General features: G+C 35.8%; 1 long non-coding RNA gene across 1 annotated transcript in view; it reads left to right on the top strand.

Annotated features, from left to right (window-relative positions):
* The window catches only part of LOC105474835 (uncharacterized), a 115,889-nt gene extending 104,049 nt beyond the window's left edge, over nt 1–11,840 (top strand). The window contains exons 3-4 of the long non-coding RNA XR_982965.2: nt 10,452–10,619; nt 11,158–11,840. This is a non-coding gene — a long non-coding RNA (uncharacterized lncRNA). The remainder of the gene's footprint in view (nt 1–10,451; nt 10,620–11,157) is intronic.
* Nucleotides 11,841–23,410: the final 11,570 nt, after the last annotated feature.

Genomic DNA, 23,410 nt, shown 5'->3' with positions numbered 1-23,410 from the left:
GTGAACACATGGATATTTATTTTATCACTTGGATAACAAACCAATACCACTTTATTTTTTTTTTGCTCAAGTTGTTTCATCTTTGGCTATTCTTTTAGTTGGCTCCTCTGTCCCTTTGACATACCCCAAACATTGTGAGACTTTTGTTTTATTTGGCATTTTCTTACTTTCTAGCACTGTAATGCTCCATGCTTGTTTTACATTGTTTTGGTCCTAGTCCTAGAATTACCTATTTTTCCAAGAATCTCAGGTTTCTTTTTTCTTTTCCTTTGAGAATGGCATTAGAAACCAGGACATGGATGTAATCAGTCATTTTTGAAAATAATCTCTTGGATGTTTTCTCTTTCCTGACCAATATTAGTGCCACCTCCTTAGGCTGTGGTCCAAAATACAGTATTTGTGGACTTTTATATTTTCTTGCTAACATCTGCTAAAATAATATTTCCAAGATTTTTTCAAACATTCCACTGAGTACTTACATACATATATCATCACACACCTTGCCTTTGTGACCAGTGCTAAGCTTTTCAATCATTTTGTCCTATTGTACTTATCAAATTTTATTCTCTGTCTTTCAAAATACCCAACCTGCTTTTTAGTTGGGCTGACCCTTTGCAGCCTCTCATAAATAAAATACTCATTCTTGTTTCTGCTTTTTTAATACAATTTTCTTATGTAGGATTTTCTCACTTTCAGATATAATTCCAGACTCATCTCCATATATTAATTATCAGATTTTGTTAGAATAATTTGAATGTACTTAGACATCACCAGCTTGTATGTACAAATGAGGTCACATTAATATGTGTGCCCAATTATAATTGAGTGGCTTTTACTCCTACATGCAAAGTGTCTACTCTACCTTACTTTTTTTTTTTTTTTTTTCAGATGGAGTCTTGCTCTGTCACCCAAGCTGGAGTGCAGTGGCTCGATCTCAGCTCACTGCAGCCTCCACCTCCTGGGTTCAAGTGATTCTCCTGTCTCAGCCTCTCAAGTAGCTGGGATTACAGGTGTGTGCCATCATGCCCGGCCAATTTTTGTATTTGTAGTAGAGAAGGGGTTTCACCATATTGGTCAGGCTGGTCTTGAACTCCATCCGCCTCAGCCTCCCAAAGTGCTGGGATTATAGACGTGAGCCACTGCACCCGGCCATGTCTACTCTATTTTTAAAGTTTGGTTTTTGTTTGTTTGTTTGTTTTTTGTCTCTCCTATAGACTTTCTATAAGTCCTCAACCTATAACATTAATACAGTTAGCTTCTTGGGATACTTCTTCTTCCAGGGAAGTGTTTTAACCTCTGATCACGACTGCAGCTAAACATTTTCCTGTGTAATGGTTCGTCAAGCACCGAGCTATAGCATTGACCCTTTTAGAGTCATGCCACAGCTGTGTTGCTTGGGCTTTAAGGTGTCACAGTTTATACATCGGTTGAGATGAAGGGTATGGTACATTAAAATTAAGAATACAATAGTTCCCCCTTATCCTCAAGGGATACATTCCAAGACCTCCAGTGGATGCCTGAAACCATACATAGTACTGAACCCTATATCTACTATGCTTTTCCTATACATATATACTTATAACAAAGTTTAATACCTAAATTAGGCACAGTAAGAGATGAACAACAATTGGTAATAAAATAGGATAATTATAACAATATGTTATGTGAATGTGGTCTCTCTCTTTCAAAATATCGTACTATATCCACATAGTTTTGAACTGTAATGACCAGCAGCAACTGAAACCATGGAGAGTGAAACTGAAAATAAGGGGAAACTATGGTAAAGTGAGGCCCTTGTATAAGTTAAGTTCAACCAGTCAAAATGTTCATCAACATCATTCAAGGAAGGCTTATTTATAAAGGGTCTTATGACGGGGGTGTGAGCAGGGTGTTAGGGAGCCATAGTAGTTAAGGAACCTAGACCAGCAGCAGAGGGGCTGCTTCCGCACCAAGGATAGCCAAAGAGACAAGGGGTTGGAGAGTCACATCAGGCAGGCTACTTGAGTGCAGCAGAGATGGCCAGCATGAGGCAGTCTCTCAGGGAAGGAATAAATGATTTGCAGGGTAAAGATAACTGGACTCGAAACAATAGAGAATGGAGTAACTAAAAGCTCACATTCTCCTCTCTTTCTCTGACTGTTTCTGGAGTCCTTCTTGGCTGGCTGAAGACAATCAGAAATGAGAGGAAATGGTTCTCCTGTTAATACAATCTATACAAGTGAGCCTCAGAGAAATGAGAGGATGGAGAAGGGTAGAGAATGGCTCCAGAGCATAAAATGGACATACATGGAACAGCCATGTTTGACTGTTCATATCTGCAATATATTGAGCAATCAGTTTTTTTTTCTTTTAATACTAAATGATGATTGTCATAATTAGCCACAAATATTATCAGGGTGTTGTAAAAACTGAATTTTATATCAAAACCCTTGAAAAATGAGAGAAAATACAATTATCACTTAATAAAAACAATAGTGCCTTGTACTTTGCATGGTCCTTATAATTCTAAGTACTTTTGCATACATAGTGTGATTTGATAGATATTAATGAAATAAATAATATATTTTGTAATATATTCTGGGTGCTGTTCTGAAGGATTTACATCCTACAACTCTGTAAGGTAGTCTCTTTTATAGATAAGGAAAATGAGACACAGGTAGGTTATCTAAGTTACCAATAGTAAAACCTGGATGTAAACACAGAACCCGCCCTCAAAAACCAATGTACATGTGGCTTTTGATATGTACAATAAAAATTGATTGAATAATAAATCTGAGTTAATAGAGTTATTTTACATAAGAAATAAATGAAGACTTTAAAAGTATAAGGTGAAGTGCTTTGAATTCTTTTAAGTAAATAATTTAGCAATGGGACAGTAGCCGTAGTTCAGAGCTCTTTCCATTATTTCTTATTTGTAAGGAAGATTTCTTTAATAATCATAATGAGTTCATGTTTCAAGATCTTGTTAGAGCTAATGCAAAAAAAATCAAATATAGGTAGCTAGTTGTAAAAAGTCACATTTTAGTTGTTATTAAAGACATACAAATATGGAATTGAACTTACTCCTTTTAGAAATGCTTGATTAGTTGTTGATGTCAGAGGTCCTCTGGCAATGCCTCCAAATTTCCTGTGATGATGAATGGTCATAACATCACTTTCATAGAACTTGTATCACTTGCTTTCCTTGGAGAGTGAGAGGTGGCGCTACCAGGTAACACAGGTGTCTACAGCTGCAGAATGTGTGTTGTTCGGATGCACTATGTTTTTTAATATTCCACTTGGGCAAAATACTTTCAACTCTTTCTGTCAGGGCTGTTGTTGATCAAAAGTTTTTAATCTTCAGCCTGAACATGGACAGTAGGAATTTATATTTGGCACCTGTGTTCTTTACTTTTTAATATTCTCTGTCATCCTCTAGCCTGGTATCCTTAAGATTCATCTGGGTTCCTTAAAAGACATGTGTACATTGAACTCTTTACCCTCAGTATACTTTTAAAAATTTGTCTAATTCAATACATTGCATCTTTATTTTTTTAAAAAAATACAACCCATTTGTTTTCTTTCTCTGAAATATTGTATATTTCAAAAGAATGATATGAACTTACCTTGTACTGAACATGAGCATTCTATGAAAGTTCATTTTTGTAATGTAAACCTTTCTACCGTTATTCTGCATCACACCGTGAGGAACCTTTGCATGTATGAACACAAAGCTTACATGCCCAGTTTCTTTCCATACCCCTGGCTCCTTGTATTTAGTTGTGAATGCGTCTGTGACATGAACGTCCCTCAGAGAATAGACTTTGGGAACTAGCGTGTACTTGTCCTATATGCAAGTTTGGGATATTTAAGCAATGATTTCTGGTTCTCATACAGTCCAGAAAGGGATGAGTAAATTTCAAGTGGGCTCATTACTTTGACTTATGGGTGTTTTACCCTGTGGGAAACGGTATAGTCAGAAGAGAATTCAAGCCAAAGTCAAGATACCCAAAGTTCAAGGATCAGGTTAGGTCAGGAAATAAGACCCTTCTTGGGTCTACTGGTGAACTGATATTCAGAGTTTATTAAGAATTTCCACTTTGCAAATAAATCAAGAAGTGTATGTTTTCTTCATCTGGAACAAGAATTCAATGGAAGACTTTAAAATGTGTATGTCTTTTCATTTTTTTATATATATTTTATAATTTAAAAAATTATCGTAATTACCAAAAGTAGAAACTGGATTCCTACTAATGAGTGTCACTGTCTTTATATAACACAGAAGGTGAAAATAACATTGCATTTGATCTTTTAATGTATCATTTCCATTGCTTTTAAAAAAGTAATTTTGGCTGGGTGCGGTGGCTCACGCTTGTAATCCCAGCACTTTGGGAGGCCGAGTCGAGCAGATCATGATGTCAGGAGATGTAGACCATCCCGGCCAACATGGTGAAACTCTGTCTCTATTAAAAATACAAAAATTAGCTGGGCATGGTGGCATGTGTCTGTAATCCCACTTACTAGGGAGGCTGAGGCAGGAGAATCGCTTGAACCCAGGAGGCGGAGGTTGCAGTGAGCCAAGATCAAGCCACTGCACTCCAGCCTGGAGAATAGCGAGACTCCATCATATATATATATATATATTTTTTTTTATTATATAATATATAAAAAATAGAGAATGGAGTAACTAAAAGCTCACATTCTCCTCTCTTCCTCTGACTGTTTCTGGAGCCCTCATTGGTTGGTTGAAGACAATCAGAAGTGAGAGGAAATAAATAAATATATACTTATTTACCACATATAATATATATATGTACATATACATATATATACACACATATATATACACACACGTTTATATGAGTTTGATAAGTTTGGACATAGACATACATAAAACCATGACCACAAACAAGGTAATGCATATCATCACCTCCAAAAATTCTTTGTGGCCTGTCTTACATATTTTTGTTTTTTTCTGATTAGAATACTTAACTTGAGATACACCCTCTTACCAAAAACTTTAAGAACACAATACAGTATTGTTAACTATAGGTGCTACAACTTATTCATCTTGCATATTAGAAACATTTTACCTGTTGAACAGAAGTAACTCCCCATTTCCCGCTCTCCTGCCAATGATTTCTTAGATATGATATCAGAAACATAGACAATAAAAGCACAAATAGACAAGTGAGACTGCATTAAAATAAATTTTTTTTATTGCAAGGGAAACAATCCAGAGAATAAAAGGCAACCTGTAGAATGTGAGATGATATTTGTAAACCACATATTTGATAAGAAGTTAATGTATAAAATGTATAAGGAATTCCTACAACTCAATAGAAAAAAAAAACACACAAAACATATTTGAAAACCTAAAAGAAATGTGTAACTTCCTAGAAGCACACAAGCTACCAAGACTGAATTATGAAGAAATAGAAATCTGAACAGAACTATAAAGAAGAAAGAGATTGAATCAGAGTCAAAAACATCCCAACAAAGAAAAGCCCAACAGTAAATGACTTCACTGGAGAATTCTACCAAACATCTAAAGAATTAACGCCACTTTTTCTTAAACTCTTTCAAAAAATTGAAAAAAACAAATGAATACTTACAAATTCAGTTTATAAGGCCAGCATTACCAAAGCCAAAGATATCACAAGAAAATAAAACAATAAATCAATCACTCTGATACAGATGCAAAACTCCTCAACAAAATACTAACAAAGTGAATCCAGCAGTACTTTAAGAGGTTCATACCCCATGACCAAGTGGAATCTGTCTCTGGAATGCAAGAATCATTTAATATAAACAGATCAAATAATGTAATAAACCACATTAAGAGGATAAAAATCACATGATCATCTCAAAATATGCAAAAAAAGAATTTGACAAAAATCAGCACCTTCATAATAAAACCACTCAACAAACCAGGTCTAGAGGGAATTTACTTTAACATAATAATGGCCATATGTGACAAGCCCACAGCTAACATCATCTTCAATAGTGAAAAGCTAAAATATTTTTCTCTAAGATCAGGAGTTAGACAAGAATGCCCACTATCACCACTTTTATTCAACATGGTTCTGGAAGATCTTACCAGAACAATACTGCAAGAAAAAGACAAAAGACAGATAAATCAGGAATAAAATAAAATTACCTGTTTGCACATGACCTTGTCTTATATGTGGAAAACCCTAAAGACTTAACAAAATCGCCGGGCGCGGTGGCTCAAGCCTGTAATCCCAGCACTTTGGGAGGCCGAGACGGGCGGATCACGAGGTCGGGAGATCGAGACCATCCTGGCTAACACGGTGAAACCCCGTCTCTACTAAAAAAATACAAAAAACTAGCCGGGCGAGGTGGTGGGCGCCTGTAGTCCCAGCTACTCAGGAGGCTGAGGCAGGAGAATGGCGTGAACCCGGGAGGCGGAGCTTGCAGTGAGCTGAGATCCGGCCACTGCACTCCAGCCTGGGCGACAGAGCGAGACTCCGTCTCAAAAAAAAAAAAAAAAAAAAAAAGACTTAACAAAATCTCTTAGAATTAATAAACAAATTCAAGCAATTTGCATAATACAAAGTCCACATACAAAAATCAGTTGTGTTTCTATACACTAACAACAAACTATCTAAAAAGGAATTTAAGACAACAATTCCACTTACAATAGTATCAAAAAGAATAAAACCCATAGAAATAAATTTAAGTGAAGAAGCTCATGTATAGGAAGAATTAATTTCATTAAAGTGGCCATACTGCCCAAAGCAATTTACAGATTAAATGCTCTTCATATCAAAATACCTGTGACATTCTTCACAGAACTATAAGAAACTATTTTAAAATTCATATGGAACCAGAAAAGAGCCCAAATAGCCAAGGTAATCCTAAGCAAAAAGAACAAAGCTGGAGGCATCATACTACCTGACTTCAAACTATTCTACAGGACTGTGGTAATCAAAACAACATGGTACTGGTACAAAAACAACCACATGGATCAATAGAACAAAATAGAGAGCCCCAAAATAAGGACACACACCTACAACCGTCTGGTCTTCGACAAAGCTAACAAAAACAAACAATGGTGAAAGAATTTTCTATTGAATAAATGATGCTGGTATAACTGGCTAGCCATATGCAGAGGACTAAAATTGGACACCTTCCTTACACCATATGCAAAAATTAATTCAAGATGGATTAAAGATTTAAATTTAAGACCCCAGACTATAAAAATCCTGCAAGATAACCAGGCAATACTGTCCTGGACATAAGAACAGGCAAAGATTTCATGACAAAGACACCAAAAGCAATTGCAACAAAACCCAAAATTGACAAATGGGAACTGATTAAACTAAAACAAAATAAACTGTCAACAGAGTAAACAGAAAACCTACAGATTGGGAGAAATATTTGCAAATTATGCATCTGACAATGACCTAATATCCGGCATCTATAAGGCACTTAAACAAATTTACAAGAAAAAACCAAACAACCCCATTAAAAAGTGGGCACAGGACACGAACAGACATTTTTCTAAAGAATACATACATGAAGCCAACAAGCATATATATGTATATATACACACACACAGACACACACATATATATATACAGTTCAATATCACTGAGAAATGCAAATCAAAACTACAATGAGATACCATCTCACATCAGTCAGAATGGCAATTACTAAAAAGTCAAAAATTTAACTGATGCTGGTGAGGTTGTGGAGAAAAGGGAACTCTTGTACGTTGTTGGTTGGAGTGTAAATTAGTTCAACCATTGTGGGAAGCAGTATGGTGATTCCTCAAAGAGCTAAAAGCAGACCCACCATTCCACCCAGCAATCCCATTACTGGGCATATACCCAGAGGAATATAAATCATTCAACCATAAAGACACACATGCAAATGTTCTCTGCAGCACTATTCACAGTGGCAAAGACATAGAATCAACCTAAATGCCCATCAGTGATACATTGGATAAAGAAAATGTGCTACATATACAGCATGGACTACTATGCAGCTATAAGAAAGAACAAGATCATTTCTTTTGTGTGAACATTGATGAAGCCAGAGCCCATTATTCTTAGCAAACTAACACAGGAACAGAAATCCAAATACTGCAGGTTCTCACTTGTAATTGGAAGCTTAATGATGAGAACTCATTAACACAATGAAAGGAACAAAAAACACTGGGGAATACAAGAAGGTGGAAGGTTGGAGGAGAGAGAGGAGTAGAGCAAATAACTTTTGGGTACTTGGCTTAGTACCTGGGTAATGAAATAATCTGTACAACAACCCCCCTGTGACAGGATTTCAACTGTATAACAGACCTGTACATGTACCCCAAACATAAAATAAAAGTTAAAAAAATTCAAGAGGAAAGACATCCCTTTTTTTGTGGATTGAAGGACTTAATATGGTTAAGATTTTCATACTACAAAAAGGATCTACAGTTTCAATATAATTCCTATCAAAATTGCAATGGTATTTTTTTCAGAAATAGAATAAACAATACTGAGATTCATATGAAGCACCAAGGGCCCCAAACAGCTGAGACATCTTGAGAAAAAGAACAAAGCTAAAGGGCTCCTACTTCTTGTCTTCAAAACATGTTATAAATCTACAGTGATCAAACCAAGATGGCACTTGCCAAAAGAGAGACACGTGGACCAATGGAACAGAATATAGAGAATATAGAGACTAGAAATAAATCTAGATGTTTATCATCAAATGATCTTCCACAAGAGTGCCAAGACTATGCAATGAGGGAAGGATAGACTCTTCAACAAATGGTGTTGGGAAAACTGAATATCTACATGCATAAGAATGGGATTGGCCCCTGCCTTATACCATGAAAAGTTAATTCAAAATGGATTAAGGACTTAAACATAAATGCTTGAATATTTGAAACATGCAATGACCATTTGTTTTCATTTTGTAAAAGCCTCAAAAAATCAACCATTTTGCTGATGTCCATTATCAAAAATCAAAAGAACTATAGTGGCATTAGCAAAGTTGAGTACCTCTGAAAATGTAGATAACAAGGATGAGAATTAAATTTCTCAAAGTTTGGGAACAGAAATCCTTCAGGAAGGGTGTAGCCAAGTTAGTTTTAATGTTACATAACATGAGGTCAAAGGCAGAACTTTTGGGAGTACATTCTTTTAAAAAAGGGTCTTCAAGAGTCTTCTTCACAATAGGGTCTAGATTCAGGTAAAAATTGATAAGACAAGATAATTGAAAGTATAATGAAATTCAGAACTAGAGGTGATATTGAAGTCATCTTTAGAAAAGTCGAGAAATAGCTTGGGAGAGACTCAAATTCTGAGATCCAGCAGAGCCCATAGAAGCTACCTCATGACAGAATTTTCTGAGTGAATGAGGAAAAAAATTGGTGGCCATTGTAGGGGATCTGAGTTTTTTAGAAATTGTGCCAACCATGAAATGTATTACTAGACTTTTGTTGCAAATTTAGAAACTTCTCTATAATTGTTTATTTTCATTTTATATTAATTTCTTAGTAGAATTCTTATGTTAGTCAAAGATTTTTGTTGAAAGCAACAAAGTTTGACTCAGAGAAATTCTCACATAAACTTAATTTACTGAAAGTTATTTTGTAGCTTGCAGAAATTTGGAAAAGTTTGAAAAACCTGGCTCAACAGTAGATAAAAATTAACCAAAACCAGAGAATGTATAAAAGGCATCTGGGAAGAACAATTCTGCCTCATTCTTTGAGATACTCCAGATTTAATGGGTAGGGTGGTATGTTTGACTGATCTGAGGTCACATGGCCATGCCCAAACAACCAGACAGGCAGAAAAATACATTCTTTTGACATTTTAGCTTCTGTATTTTGAGGCATATCTTGCTTCCCACAAGATTCATATATTCAGATGCTGAGATATTCACTTAATAATGACTTTCATTGCTTTTAAAAGAAAACATCCAGGCTGGGCATGGTGGCTCATGCCTGTAATCCCAGCACTTTGGGAGGCTGAGGTGGGTGGATCACGAGGTCAGGAGATCAAGATTATCCTAAGTAACACAGTGAAACCCTGTCTCTACTAAAAGTGCGAAAAAAAAAAAAAATTAGTCGGGAGTGGTGGCAGGTGCCTGTAGTCCCAGCTACTTGGGAGGCTGAGGCAGGAGAATGGCGTGAACCCAGGAGATGGAGCTTGCAGGCTTGCAGTGAGCCATGATTGCACCACTGCACTCCAGCCTGGGTGACAAAGCAAGTTTCCGTCTCAAAAAAAAGAAAAAAAAAAAAAAAAAAGAAAACATCCATTTGACTATCTGATGAGAAAAAGATAGAGGATATGTCTATACTTGGACACATAAAGAGCGATATCAGAGCTTCCTGAAAGCACAAACATAGTCTTATCAGAGTCTATATCAACAAGAAATCCAGGGAAAACAGTAGTTAGTGAAGAGAACCTCAGAGTGGATATATAGCCATGATTGTTGTGGTTTTTCCATAGTGTACAGTAAAGGATGAACTCATCAGGCCTGGTTTGCCCAAACCCTGCACATTCTAAAGGCCTTCAGGATTGGCTCCTGACTGGCTTCTGGAAGAAAACTTCTGAGCCCTTGGAATATTCTGTCTGATAAAAATGTATTCATATACCCGAGACCTTGCACCACACCAGGTAGGTTATGCTAACAATATGATTTATGGTGATTGTTTTTGTAAGAATTTCTGGGTCTTTGAACCATGATATACTAGTTGACCTCTTGGGGGGCTTGAGTGGGAGTAGCTAAGTTCAGTCACACAGGCCATACATGCCTAGGAGACTGACTCTCAAATAAAAATCCCTGGACACCAAGGCCCAGGTGAGCCCCCTTGTCACACACTGTTGTTGGGAGAACTAAGTATTGACTTGGTGGCTCCCCCAGGAGAAGCCAACTGTAATGTAATGCCTGGTTTCTTCTGGACTCTCCTTTTTCCTTTGCTGATTTCAATCCCTATACTTTTCCTATAATAAACTATAACCATGAGTAGAATACATTTCTGGGTCCTGTGGATCCTTCCAGTGAAGCCTCAACTCTGAGAGTGGTCTTGGGGACCCCAACACACATGGGAAATGAGATTTAAATAGTTAATCCATTCTCGCTAGTTATCGACCTTTTCCCTAGGGATTGCTATTGTTATGTGTTACATGATATTATGTTCTGTTTTTATTCAAGATAAATATAATGCACATTGGATAGAAGGAAGAAAACAATAAGTTGGAGAATTAGTAATTGACCAAATGCTTCCAAAGACATTATGTAATAATATAAGCAGCAAGACCAAAAAGAAACAAACAAGAAATATTTGGAAGCTGGCATTGTCCATGAACAGCAAAGCGATAATCCAATACTTGACATCATTTCCTTCTCAGAATGCAGTTATTCATACACTGTTTTTGCATAAATTGTTTTTTGTTAACGCTCCCTTTTTCTACCTTCTGTAAATGCCCCTTATTTCTTTATGGGGTTGAGTTGGCAAGATGTGAGTTACAGTGACAAAACAAACATGACAAATTTCTGCTGTCCTGTGAAATTCTTTCAGTGTGGCGTTCTTTTGCTGTTTAGAATCTTAATGTTACACTCAAGCAGGCCTTTCCATCCATCAGATAGCAGGCTGCCATCTGTAGAAGTGCCAGAGTACTAAGATTTATGTGTTACTATTTAAGGAATTTAGGTTTGGCAATTTCATGCTGTTCATTTGGCCAAACAATAATATGCTAATTAACCTGCTTGACCTAAATTACACAGTACATGCCGATGTGCGGCCAACTCAACTGAGCAATTGGCTGAGCATTCTTGACTCTACAGTTTTGCATATAAGAAGCTTTACATCAAAAAACACAGTTATTGGACTGCTCCACTTCATCATCTGAAAGGAAATTCATTATCTTCAGTTTACTAAAGGAAATTTATATTTCATTTGGTTTGTTATGATTATACCAATATTTTACAATTAATGTTCATCGTCAGGGACAAAAATTTTACTTTCCCAGAATCATCTATATTTTTTATTTGGCTAGCATACTGATAACAAAGAGTAGATATTTATTACTTAGGACATGAAATTAAAAATATATATGTAGATTTCAGGTTATATAAACTCCCAAAAGCTATGTGCAAAAAAAAAATGTATGTGTTAATGATATTTTATTGGAAAAAGCTTTCTTAAGATTCTCACAATGAATTCTTGTCCCAAAATAAAATTTTGAAAAATAATTATTGGATATTAAAATTAGAGATCCTTTTTAAAATAATTTCTTTCTGTGGGCCCATATCTCTGGTTACTTATTCATCCTGTAATGCTGGAAGTTCATTGTGGTATTTCTCATTGCCCTCTCCACCACCACCAAACTGTTGATCTGCTGTTTTAGCAGAACTCAAATATATGAAACTTTCTGTTAATCAGAAATAATTAAAAACCGTAGCGAAATCGAGGAAAAGTATTGCAGGGAACCTCTTTAAGCATTAAACTCCCTAGCACACCTCTTATTAGTGCTAATAAAACCGCTCAGATCCCAAAGATTAAAATCTTTTGATATCTTGATGACAGAAGGAAATAAAAAACTTAGAAAAACATGCAGTAGGGAGATGCAAATGAGAGAATAGAGAGAAAAAGAAAAATGACAAATGGAAGAGAATGTAGAAAAATGTACGGAGGATTTTTTTTTAATGTAAATAGTGTATGCATGTAATAAAGAAGTAACCAAAGCAAAAAACTGGCTGTATGGTCCTGTAAATCAGTGCTTTGCAAACTTTACAGGGCACAGAAATTATCTAGGGCTCTTCTTAAAATGTGGATTCTGACTCAGTAACTTTGGGATGGAACCTTCCATTGTGCATTTCTTTTCTTTTCTTTTCTTTTTTTTTTTTTTTGAGATGAAGTCTTGCTCTTGTCCACCAGGTTGGAGTGCAATGGTGTGATCTCGGCTCACTGCAACCTCCGCCTCCAGGGTTCAAATGATTCTCCTGCCTCAGACTCCGGAGTAGCTGAGATTACAGGCGTGAGCCATCACGCCCAGCTAATTTTTAGTAGAGATGGGGTTTTACCATGTTGGCCAGGCTGATCTTGAACTCCTGACCTCAGGTGATCCACCTGCCTTGGCCTCCCAAAGTGCTGGGAATACAGGTTCCATAGTGCACGTCTAACAAGCTTGCAGGTAATACTAATGATGGTCACAGGCTGTATTTGAATTAATAAGCCTATAAACTGTCAAATTCTACCTACTGCCTGAATTCTACAATATCTGTAAAGCAAAATCAAAGCTAAGACACTTTCAAAGAATTATGCTAATAGTAAAAAAAAAATACGTCTTTGCATGTATTGTAAGGGAGCAAGAATAAGTTTAGTAGAAGAATGCAGTATTGGTTCATCTGTGCTAATAGGCATTACATAACGGATGCCTGCTGTCTTTGCTAGCGCAGTATCAGGCAAAGATGATGAAGGTCTCTAATCAGTATGATTGAATTAGTGCAAATGAGAAATATTATTTAAATGTTTTCCATTAAATGGTCAGTTAAATGTATGTATTTTTGGCCTAGTGCTTCCTAAGAAAGCCTAGCTTTAATTTTTTTTTTTAATTTTACTTTAAGTTCACGGATACATGTGCAGAATGTGCAGATATGTTACATAGGTATACATGTGCCATGGTGGTTTGTTGCACCTTTCAACCCTTCATCTACATTTTAAGCCCCACATGCATTAGGTATTTGTCCTAATGCTCTCCCTCCCCTTGCCCCTCAACTCCCGACAGGCTCTGGTGTGTGATGTTCCCCTCCCTGTGTCCATGTGTTCTCATTGTTCAACTGTCACTTACGGGTGAGAACATGTGGTGTTTGGTTTTCTGTTCTTGTGTTAGTTTGCTGAGAATGATGGCTTCCAGCTTTATTCATGTCTCTGCAAAGGACATGATTTAAGCTGATAGTCAACTTCAGCAAAGTCTCAGGATACAAAATTAAAGTGCAAAAATCACACGCATTCCTATATACCAACAATAGAAAAGCAGACAGCCAAATCATGTATTAACTCCCATTCACTACTGCTACAACAGAATAAAATATCTAGGAATACAACTTACAAGGGATACGAAGGACCTCTTCAAGGAGAAGTGCAAACCACAGCTCAAGGAAGTAAGAGAGGATGCAAATAGAAAAACATTCCATACTCATGGATAGGAAGAATCAATATCGTGAAAATGGCCCTACTGCCCAAAGTAATTTATAGATTCAATGCTATTCTCATCATGCTACCACTGACTTTTTTTCCTCACAGAATTAGGAAAAAATACTTTAAATTTCATATGGAACCAAAAAAGAGCCTGTATAGCCAAGACAATCCTAAGCAAAAAGAACAAAGCTGGAGGCATCACACTACCTGACTTCAAACTATACTACAAGGCTATAGTAACCAAAACAGCACGGTACTGGTACGAAAACAGATATACAGACCAATGGAACAGAACAGAGGCCTCAGAAATAGCACCACACATCTACAACCATCTGATTTTCCACAAACCTGACAAAAACGAGCACTGGGGCAAGGATTCCCTATTTAATAAATGGTGCTGAGGAAACTGGCTAACCATATGTAGAAAACAGAAACTGGACCCCTTCCTTACACCTTATACAAAAAATAACTCAGGATGGATTAAAGACCTAAATGTAAAACCCAAAACCATAAAAACCCTAGAAGAAAACCTAGGCAATACCACTCAGGATATAGGCATGGGCAAAGACTTCCTGACTAAAACACCAAAAGCAATTGCAACAAAAGCCAAAATTGACAAATGAGATATAATAAAACTAAAGGCTTTAATTTTTTAAAAACTATTTACCAAGCACCGTAAGTGGCTTTAAAGTTCTGTCCCATTTTCCCAGTACTGTAGTTTTGTTTGTTTGTTTGTTTGTTTGTTTTTGCAGGTGACTAGCTTTATTAATACACAGTTTCTGTATTCATATATAAGGAGAGGAATATGTAATCTTACCATTTTCTCATATAAATTGGATACTGTACATTCTCTTCTAGACTTTGCTTTCTTCATATATACCATATTTTGTATACCTTTCTATATCAGTATATAAGATAGGATGCCTTTATTCTTTTTTACAATGGGAAAAAACAAGTTTATTTAACCAGTCTCCTATTGGTAGATTATTTTCTACAATCTATGACAACTTGTGCCCAAGATATTTTGTATATTTCCATATAGTCTTTCGTCTAATTTGGATTTGCTTTCTTTCTCTGTTCAAATGATCCATATATTTATGGACTAGTGCCATATTGTTTCAAATATGCAGGCTTTGTATGTGTAAATTTGGGGGAGGTTTAAACCTTCTTCATTGGCCCTTTTATAAAAATGCACTGAATATTCTTATTTATTTTTGCTAAGAACTTTAACATCTGCTTATATAGTATAAAAACTTTATTCTTATTTAATTGAGTTTATTTTAAATGTGTAGGATAACTTATAAATGAAAGATATTTATTTTATGCCTAAGATGTGCTAAGCACTGTTCCAGTGCTGGTCATACAGGTGTGGAAGGAAAAGAAAAAACATAAATGTACTTCAGACATTGAAACATAAGAAACTTACATTTTTGTGGTGTTATATGTACAATGAGAACAATACAATGAATAAATAACATAATATATTAAAAGTTTTTAGTGCTGTGGACAAAACTGAATTAGGGAATGGAGATACAGAGTCTGAGATGGGATGAATGTATGGGATATTATCAATCAATCAATCATCTATTTATCTGTCTGATAATGAGCGTATCTACCCAAGAACCTAGGACACTTTTCTACTTATAAAACCTTTTGTGTCTGTCAGTGCCTATTTATTCAACACCCATTATGTACCAGCCCGTTTGTACTTGATTGGGATTAACTGTGTTTATGATGCTTACATTTTGGTGGAAGGTGTAAAACAATGAAGAAAGTATAAGAAACAAAAGATATAGTGGATTCAAAGTGAATATGTGATTAGGGAAAAGCAAGGTAAGAAAGGAGGACAGAACCAGATTGCCTCTGTGTGTGTGTGTGTGTGTGTGTGTGTGTGTGTGTGTATGGGTATGTATGTGTTGGTGAGAGAAAGCAGTATAGATTATTTTTCTGATGCAGTGTTTTCAATTCAAAATCATATATACGTTTTCATTTGATCAGTTTGTTGTGTCTTTCAATAGTGTTCTAAAATATACTACATATAGCTCTTTCATATTTCATGTTCAGTTATACTTAGGCATTTTATCTTTTGTTTTTGCTATCAATACTGGCAATTTTTCCCACTGTATCTTTGAAAGAGTCACATGTATGTGTATATGAAAGCATATACTAAATTTAGATTATTATTAACGATGCTTTTAATGAAAGTGACTCTATGTATGATCTTTATATTTATAACTCAAACTAGAATTTAGCAAGCTCACTTGTTATCGATGCATATGGGATATATACATAGATATGTTTTTTATGTATGTTTATGAATGATGTATATATGTATGCACCCATAGATATTTTAGAGGAAAAGGAGAGAGAACAGAGGGAGAATCTTACAAAAAACAATGCAAAATATCATTTTACAGAAAAATTAATTGAAAAATATTAAGAAGATATCAAAAAATGGAGTAATGCACTATTTTTCTAGAGAGAAATTTGAAAATGTCAATTATACAAATTCATATGTAGCTTTAATGCAATTTAACGCAAACTCTTACATTTTAGAAATACTTGACAATCTGCTTTTACAATTCAGGTGGAAGAACAAAGGCCAAAATATTCATGAATAGAAGAATTAGGTTAGTGAAGTGATTTGCCAGATATCAGGATGTATCATAAAGCCAAAGGTACTAAATGTGGTATCTATCTCCTTCACAGGTAAAGACACTGATGTTCAGAGCCCAGAAACCAATCTCTACATATAAAAAACTTTATTTAAGACTGATTAATAAAGTTAGGATAGATGTCCTATAAATATCCTGATATAGTTGACTAAAAGTTTATGTCTATGTGTCTAAAAATACACAAAAGTCCATTCAAGATACATAACTTAAATACAAAAAACAAAGCCATACAACTTTTGGAAGAAAAATAGAAGAATCTCTTTATGACTTCTGATTAAGTAAAGATTTCTTAAACAACACTTAAGCAGTGTTAAGTAAAATAGAATAGATTGAACTACATTAAAACCATTATAAAGAAAATAGAAATACAAGCCACACATTCAGTAAGGATATTAACAATATACGTAAGATGCAAAAAGTAAAAAAAATCCAGAATATATGAAGAACAAATCAACGACTTATAAAGACAAACCAATATAAGTACATGCCAAGGCAAAAAAAAAAAAAAAGAATTTTAAAGAAAGGGAAACAGGAAACTCAACTTCATTAGTGATTGCCAACTAAAAATTAAACCATAAATAGACACTATTTAAATGCTACAAGGCATTCATAAATTTAAAAAATCTGAAAATGCCACATGTGGACAAGGGTATGGATCAATGGGAACGCCAATATATTACTGGAGCAAGTGTAAATGGAACACTATTATTATATAAAACTCAACATACATGAGTCAGTAATTATGATACTTTATGATTCTTTGACAATGACATGAAAGTCATTTGGAGATCCTTCAAACTACATTTATTCTGTGACTTCACCAAAGAGCAACTAATTCAAGACTCTTAGAAATGATTGTGTGAACATCAGTATTTCTTAGTAGCTCTTTTCATGATTGGTATGTACAGTTAGGTTTGAGGAATACAGTCCTAGAAAGTCTCTCATAGGTAACCCAAGAGACATGAAGGAGAATGCTCATTACAACTTTGTTTATTATTGCAAAATACTATAGTCAACTTAGATGTCCACAAACCATAGAGTTAAAAGAAACTGATCATCAATCATCTGACAGAATGCTTTATAGAAGCAAAAAATGAACAAACTACAGGCATGTGTGTCATCATGGATTAGCTTCAAGTAAAATTGAATGATGTCATTGGTTGAAGTCCTCAGGAAACTAACTCTAACTTTCACATTTGTGCTTAGATTTATTAGGGAGTGTTCTTGGGAACAGTCCCCATGTGCAGTGAGACATGCAGAGCTGGTAAGAGAGAAGGGGAACCATGGTGCAGTTGTAACAAAAGCCTCAGCCAACCCAAGGGGGATCTTTGTCTAGGACGGACTTTCCACATTGTCCCAATTGAGGCAAACCAGACTGAGCATTACCAGATTGAACATTACCTTTATTGGCTGCTCATCTCTCTTGACTGTGGACATGGGTTCTACTGACCACCTCCATAATCCTTTGAGGGCCAGATACCCCTGGATGATACTCTGACCTTGTCACTCATTGTAAGCATTTTTTTTTTTTTTTTTTTTTTTTTTTTGAGACGGAGTCTCGCTCTGTAGCCCAGGCTGGAGTGCAGTGGCCGGATCTCAGCTCACTGCAAGCTCCGCCTCCCGGGTTCACGCCATTCTCCGGCCTCAGCCTCCCGAGTATCTGGGACTACAGGCGCTGCCACCTCGCCCGGCTATTTTTTTTGTATTTCTTAGTAGAGACGGGGTTTCACCGTGTTAGCCAGGATGGTCTCAATCTCCTGACCTCGTGATCCGCCCATCTCGGCCTCCCAAAGTGCTGGGATTACAGGCTTGAGCCACCGCGCCCGGCCTTATTGTAAGCATTATACCCAATTTGTTTCTAATAGTTGAGTTCCTTCTAACTGCCCTTGTTTAAGAATCCCATCATTGTCTTTGCTAACATCACCGAGTTCTGTAATAGCATCTCCTACCTTTAGCTGTGGACTATGGAGAAAAACTATTTCGGTGAATGGAAGAATGGAATGTTCTCTAGGTTTTATGATGGATTTGATGACTTTAGAATTTCCAATCTCTGAGCCTTTTGATCTCTTCCTGTACTATTTGCTATGAAAGTTCTGGATTTCTAATATTCTACGTTTGAACCATTTCTTCTTCCTAGCTTTTCTGTATCAATCTGAAAACATATTAACACAGCATTTCATGATATTTGTTTGCCAGGATGTTTAATACATATCATGGGAGAGAGCTCTCATTTCAATAAATCCCAATGGTATATTTGATCTCTCTTATTCCAGCAGCTAAAAGATCCAGTCCCTTATGTACTCTCCCCATTCCTGCTGGGACATGTTGGCTAGGTCTTGCAACCCCATTGAGGGTGTAGTCCCTTTCCTTTCTTAGCAGACCAGGACATTCTGTGGCCAGATTTTATTGTGACTTTATTCTAGTTGTTGGTCTAGTATCCAGGGTAGATAAGTGGATCTTGAGCAGGATATATGTTGACTTGAAAAGCAGAAAACTCTGCCATGGCTTCAAGCCAGAATGGAGTACTTGTCTTCAACAAGAATGAGTGAGCTACTTAGCAGGTGCAGAGTATTCAGGAGAATCTGAGATTCAAGATACTGAGGCTGTTGACACAGATATCCCATTCAGTCTTTGCATCCCATTCCCTCCACACCAGACCCTTAATGTTCCTATAGAAATCCTGTCAGTGCTACAAGTTCAACCTTCTACAGAACACTTTTCCTCTCATAATAGAATTCTCTGACTGACCCTCAGCTTTTCTGCCCCCTTGGAAACTCAGAAATTCTTCACATGTTGTGAAGAATAATTTCTAGTTTCCACACTTTGCCTTATATACGCAATTTATAGCTTCTAGCCTTTTGCTACCTTCTTTCACGCCTTAATAGGCCCAAGAAACTAATCCAATTACGTAGTCCTCATGATTCCTGTTTCCCTTGTACTTCTTAAACACCTGAGATATTGCTCCTACTAGTATGTTCTCTTTAACCAGTATTCCGTTTCAGTTCATCACTGATGAAAGTTTAACAAATTCACCACTATGACATACCAGTGATATCGGTGCTTTGTCTGCTACAAGTGATGGGAGTCCTCATTATCAGCAGCCTGGTGGTGACCAGCTTCAGCATCTCATTTTAGAGTCTTCCCCTTGAGTACGACATTGGCACCAATTGTCATAGATTGAGTTCTTCTAGAAACATACTTGTGTGCAAGAGGTTTATTGAAGAGGGTCAGTGAGATCAACACCTATGAGATTTAAGACAAGCCACATGGGACAGAAGTAAGAAGTTGGCCTGTGATGCAATTCCAGCAGATACTATAGGAAAATCTACAGCTAAGATGTCTTTTCAATGTTGCCCATTTGAGGCAAGAAGTCCAAGCATTTTCTCCTATTCAAGTTTGATAAAAGCTAAAAATTAAATGGTCATCTGTCTCTGCATATACATATTTGAGATATATATATATATTTTTGTGTGTGTAGGTTGAAAAGCAATAAAGATAAGCAAGGAAATAATTTGTACAAATTTTACTGTTTGATATGGTTTAGCTGTGTCCCCACTCAGATCTCACCTTGAATTATAATAATCCACACATATCAAGGGTGGAACCAGGTGAAGATAACTGAACCATGAGGGCAGTTTCCCCCATACCGTTCTCATGGTAGTAAATAAGTCTCATGAGATCTGATGGTTTTATAAATGAGAGTTCCCCTGCACAAGCTTTTTCTTGCCTGCCACCATGTAAGACGTCCCTTTGTTCTTCCTTCATCTTCTGTCATGAATGTGAGGCCTCTCCAGCCATGTGGAACTGTGAGTCAATTAAACCTCTTTCCTTTATAAATTACCCAGTCTCAGGTATGCCTTAATTAACAGCATGAGAACAGAATAATACACTATTATACTCAACTGGATGGAGAGAGGGATTGGTTATCAGGGAGGTCACATAGGAGGTTAAAAGAATAAAGTATTATTCTTACAGTATTATTAATACTATTTAATAGTAAAGTATTATTAAGGTATGATTCATTATTCTTTTAAAGGAGGAGGTTAATATAAATTATTATTTCTGAAGCTGAGTGCTTGATACATGTTTATCCATTTTATTTTTCTCTATTAATATATACATTTAAATTTTATGTATTTATATTTTTATTTATATCTTTTTAAAGGAAAATATAATGAAAATACACGAAAATGATTAATTATTTAGCATTACATTTAAAACAAGTCAAGAATGTGGTGTGAGTACTAAAAATGTTAAAGGGATTCCTGATATCTCAAATAAGGGGTAGATAATCCTATCCTGATGGCATTAGTCACTGAACTTGAAGACTGCTAGGGACTCCAACCAAGGCAACCTCAATGGGGAAGATATTATAAATTTAGCCATGAATATCTTCTCTAGGGCAGGAAACACTTTATCTGGACATTTGTGCTTCCTTTAAACATTCTGTGTAAAAAAATCTGTTCTGTGAAAATGCTTTTGACTTATCATAATGACATGAAAACGTAAAGTCAGAGGCAATAGGAAAATCAGAAGTAAAAGATAGTTAGTCTTAAAACAGGAAGAAATTTCAAACCAAACACCAAAGACAGAATTAAGTCATTTAGAAAATTGTATGTTTGCTGTTACTGGAAATGTGAAAAAGCAAGCTGGACCACTATGTGATCTGAATATTATAGAGGGAATTTCAGAAAAGAAGCAGTTACTCACTCTTTCATTTATTCAACAGATATTTATTGAACATTGGGCCAAGTGTTGGAAGTAAAATGTTAAACATGAAAGACACAGTTCCTGCCTAATCCTCCTAAAAATCCAGTTTTCAGGCATTAAGAACCAGAATACTTTTATTTAAATGAAATTTATACACAGTCCTAATATTTGAAAGAGATGAATACGAAAGACTTTAATTGAAGTGGAAGCAGTGAATCCTGTTCATTGAACCCACCCCCAATATTTTCTTCTGGTAACACATACATGCGCACGCAGACACATGCATACACACACGCACTCACACACACGTGCGTGCACACCTGCACACACACAGGCGTGCACACACGTGCACGCACACATACACATGCACACATGCGTGCGCATGCATGGCACGTATGCATGCACATACACACATGCACACACATGCACACACACATCTGCATGCACACACGCATGCACACATGGGACATAAAGAATCATCACAAAAATTAGGGATTTTAAAATTCTTGTTTTTATTAAAGGACTACATAATATTTAAGATAATGTCTAATTTTCAGATTTAGTAATAGAACAGTTGTTACATGTATTTGACATGCTCAACTCAGAGTCTCATTAATTTTGAATTAGTTATTTTCAAAAGATATCAAAATATATTTACATTTTATTTTGTTTCTTCGATCACATTCTTTGATCACAATTAATAAAATCTTAAGCAAATTAACCATAAAAAATTGTATTGATGTTTTTACAGGTTGCGTAGTAAATCTAAACTATTTTGATTTCTTAATGATCAAAAATTTGGTGAAAGCTAATTTGGAAACCACAATTTCAGCAATTAATATTGGTCCTATATGAGAAGAAATCTGTGGGTAATTGGTCCATTATGTTTAATAAAAGAATTTAATGGAGGCACAGAATAAATTATAGTGAAATTTAATATTCTAATTAATGCCTGTGTCTTATACTTGTTTATTTGACAGCAACAAAAAAGACAGTTACTGTTTATTATAATGTGTTCATATTATTATGTCCTTTTCCTTTTATCCCTTTCTTACATTAGAGGAAATGGTATAATCTTCACATTTCAGAGCTTAGGTCAGGACTAGGCAGGAAAGCAAAATTATTTGAATAAATAACAGGTTGCCACCAAATGTCACTATGGAAACACAAGAATGAATGTTTCCATAGGAACTCTAATCCTCCCTACTATACTTAATGATGGTATCTATTTATGGTAATACTGATTTTTTGTTGTTTTTATCATATAGAACAAATATAAGAGGTACCCATGATAGAAGAGTTGAGACCATAAATGTTTCATAAGTACAACCTAAGGAGAATCTATTCATCCAGCCAGCCAGTCATCTATTGGTGCATGTATTCAATATATAGTGTCTACTGGTTTTGCCAGGCACTATTCTATGTCCCTGGGGTATGGTAGTCAATAAGAAAGATAAAACTTCTAAGCCCTGAAAATTTGATATTTGTAAAAGCAATTTAAAAATTGAGCTAAGAGCTCAGAATTAATCCACAATTTGGATATAGTAACTCTGCATTCAAACCATTTTATTTTTTTTCCAGCATCTCCATCAAACTAACCTATTTACCCTAATTACTTACTTAAGTACCTACCTACTCCTCAAAACCAGGGCTGTTTGTCAGAAGAATTTTCCTCTTTTCCAAATGCCCCTAATGTTACATGTTAATATTTCTTTACCTTATTTTCTGAAATAATATTGTTCTTTGATTAATTTTTCACTAGAATGTGACGTTTGAGATGGATGGGGATATGGGATCCCAGGGATAATAAGGAGGAATGCTATACTTTCAAGACTGGATCTAGGACATTTGCTGGAAAAATAGAGAATAATGTTAAGAA

This window comes from Macaca nemestrina, chromosome 4, assembly GCF_043159975.1.
Source record: "Macaca nemestrina isolate mMacNem1 chromosome 4, mMacNem.hap1, whole genome shotgun sequence".
NCBI classification, from domain to species: domain Eukaryota; kingdom Metazoa; phylum Chordata; class Mammalia; order Primates; family Cercopithecidae; genus Macaca; species Macaca nemestrina.
Note: the sequence above shows the minus strand (reverse complement) of the source record. Positions and strands in the feature narration are given on the sequence as shown.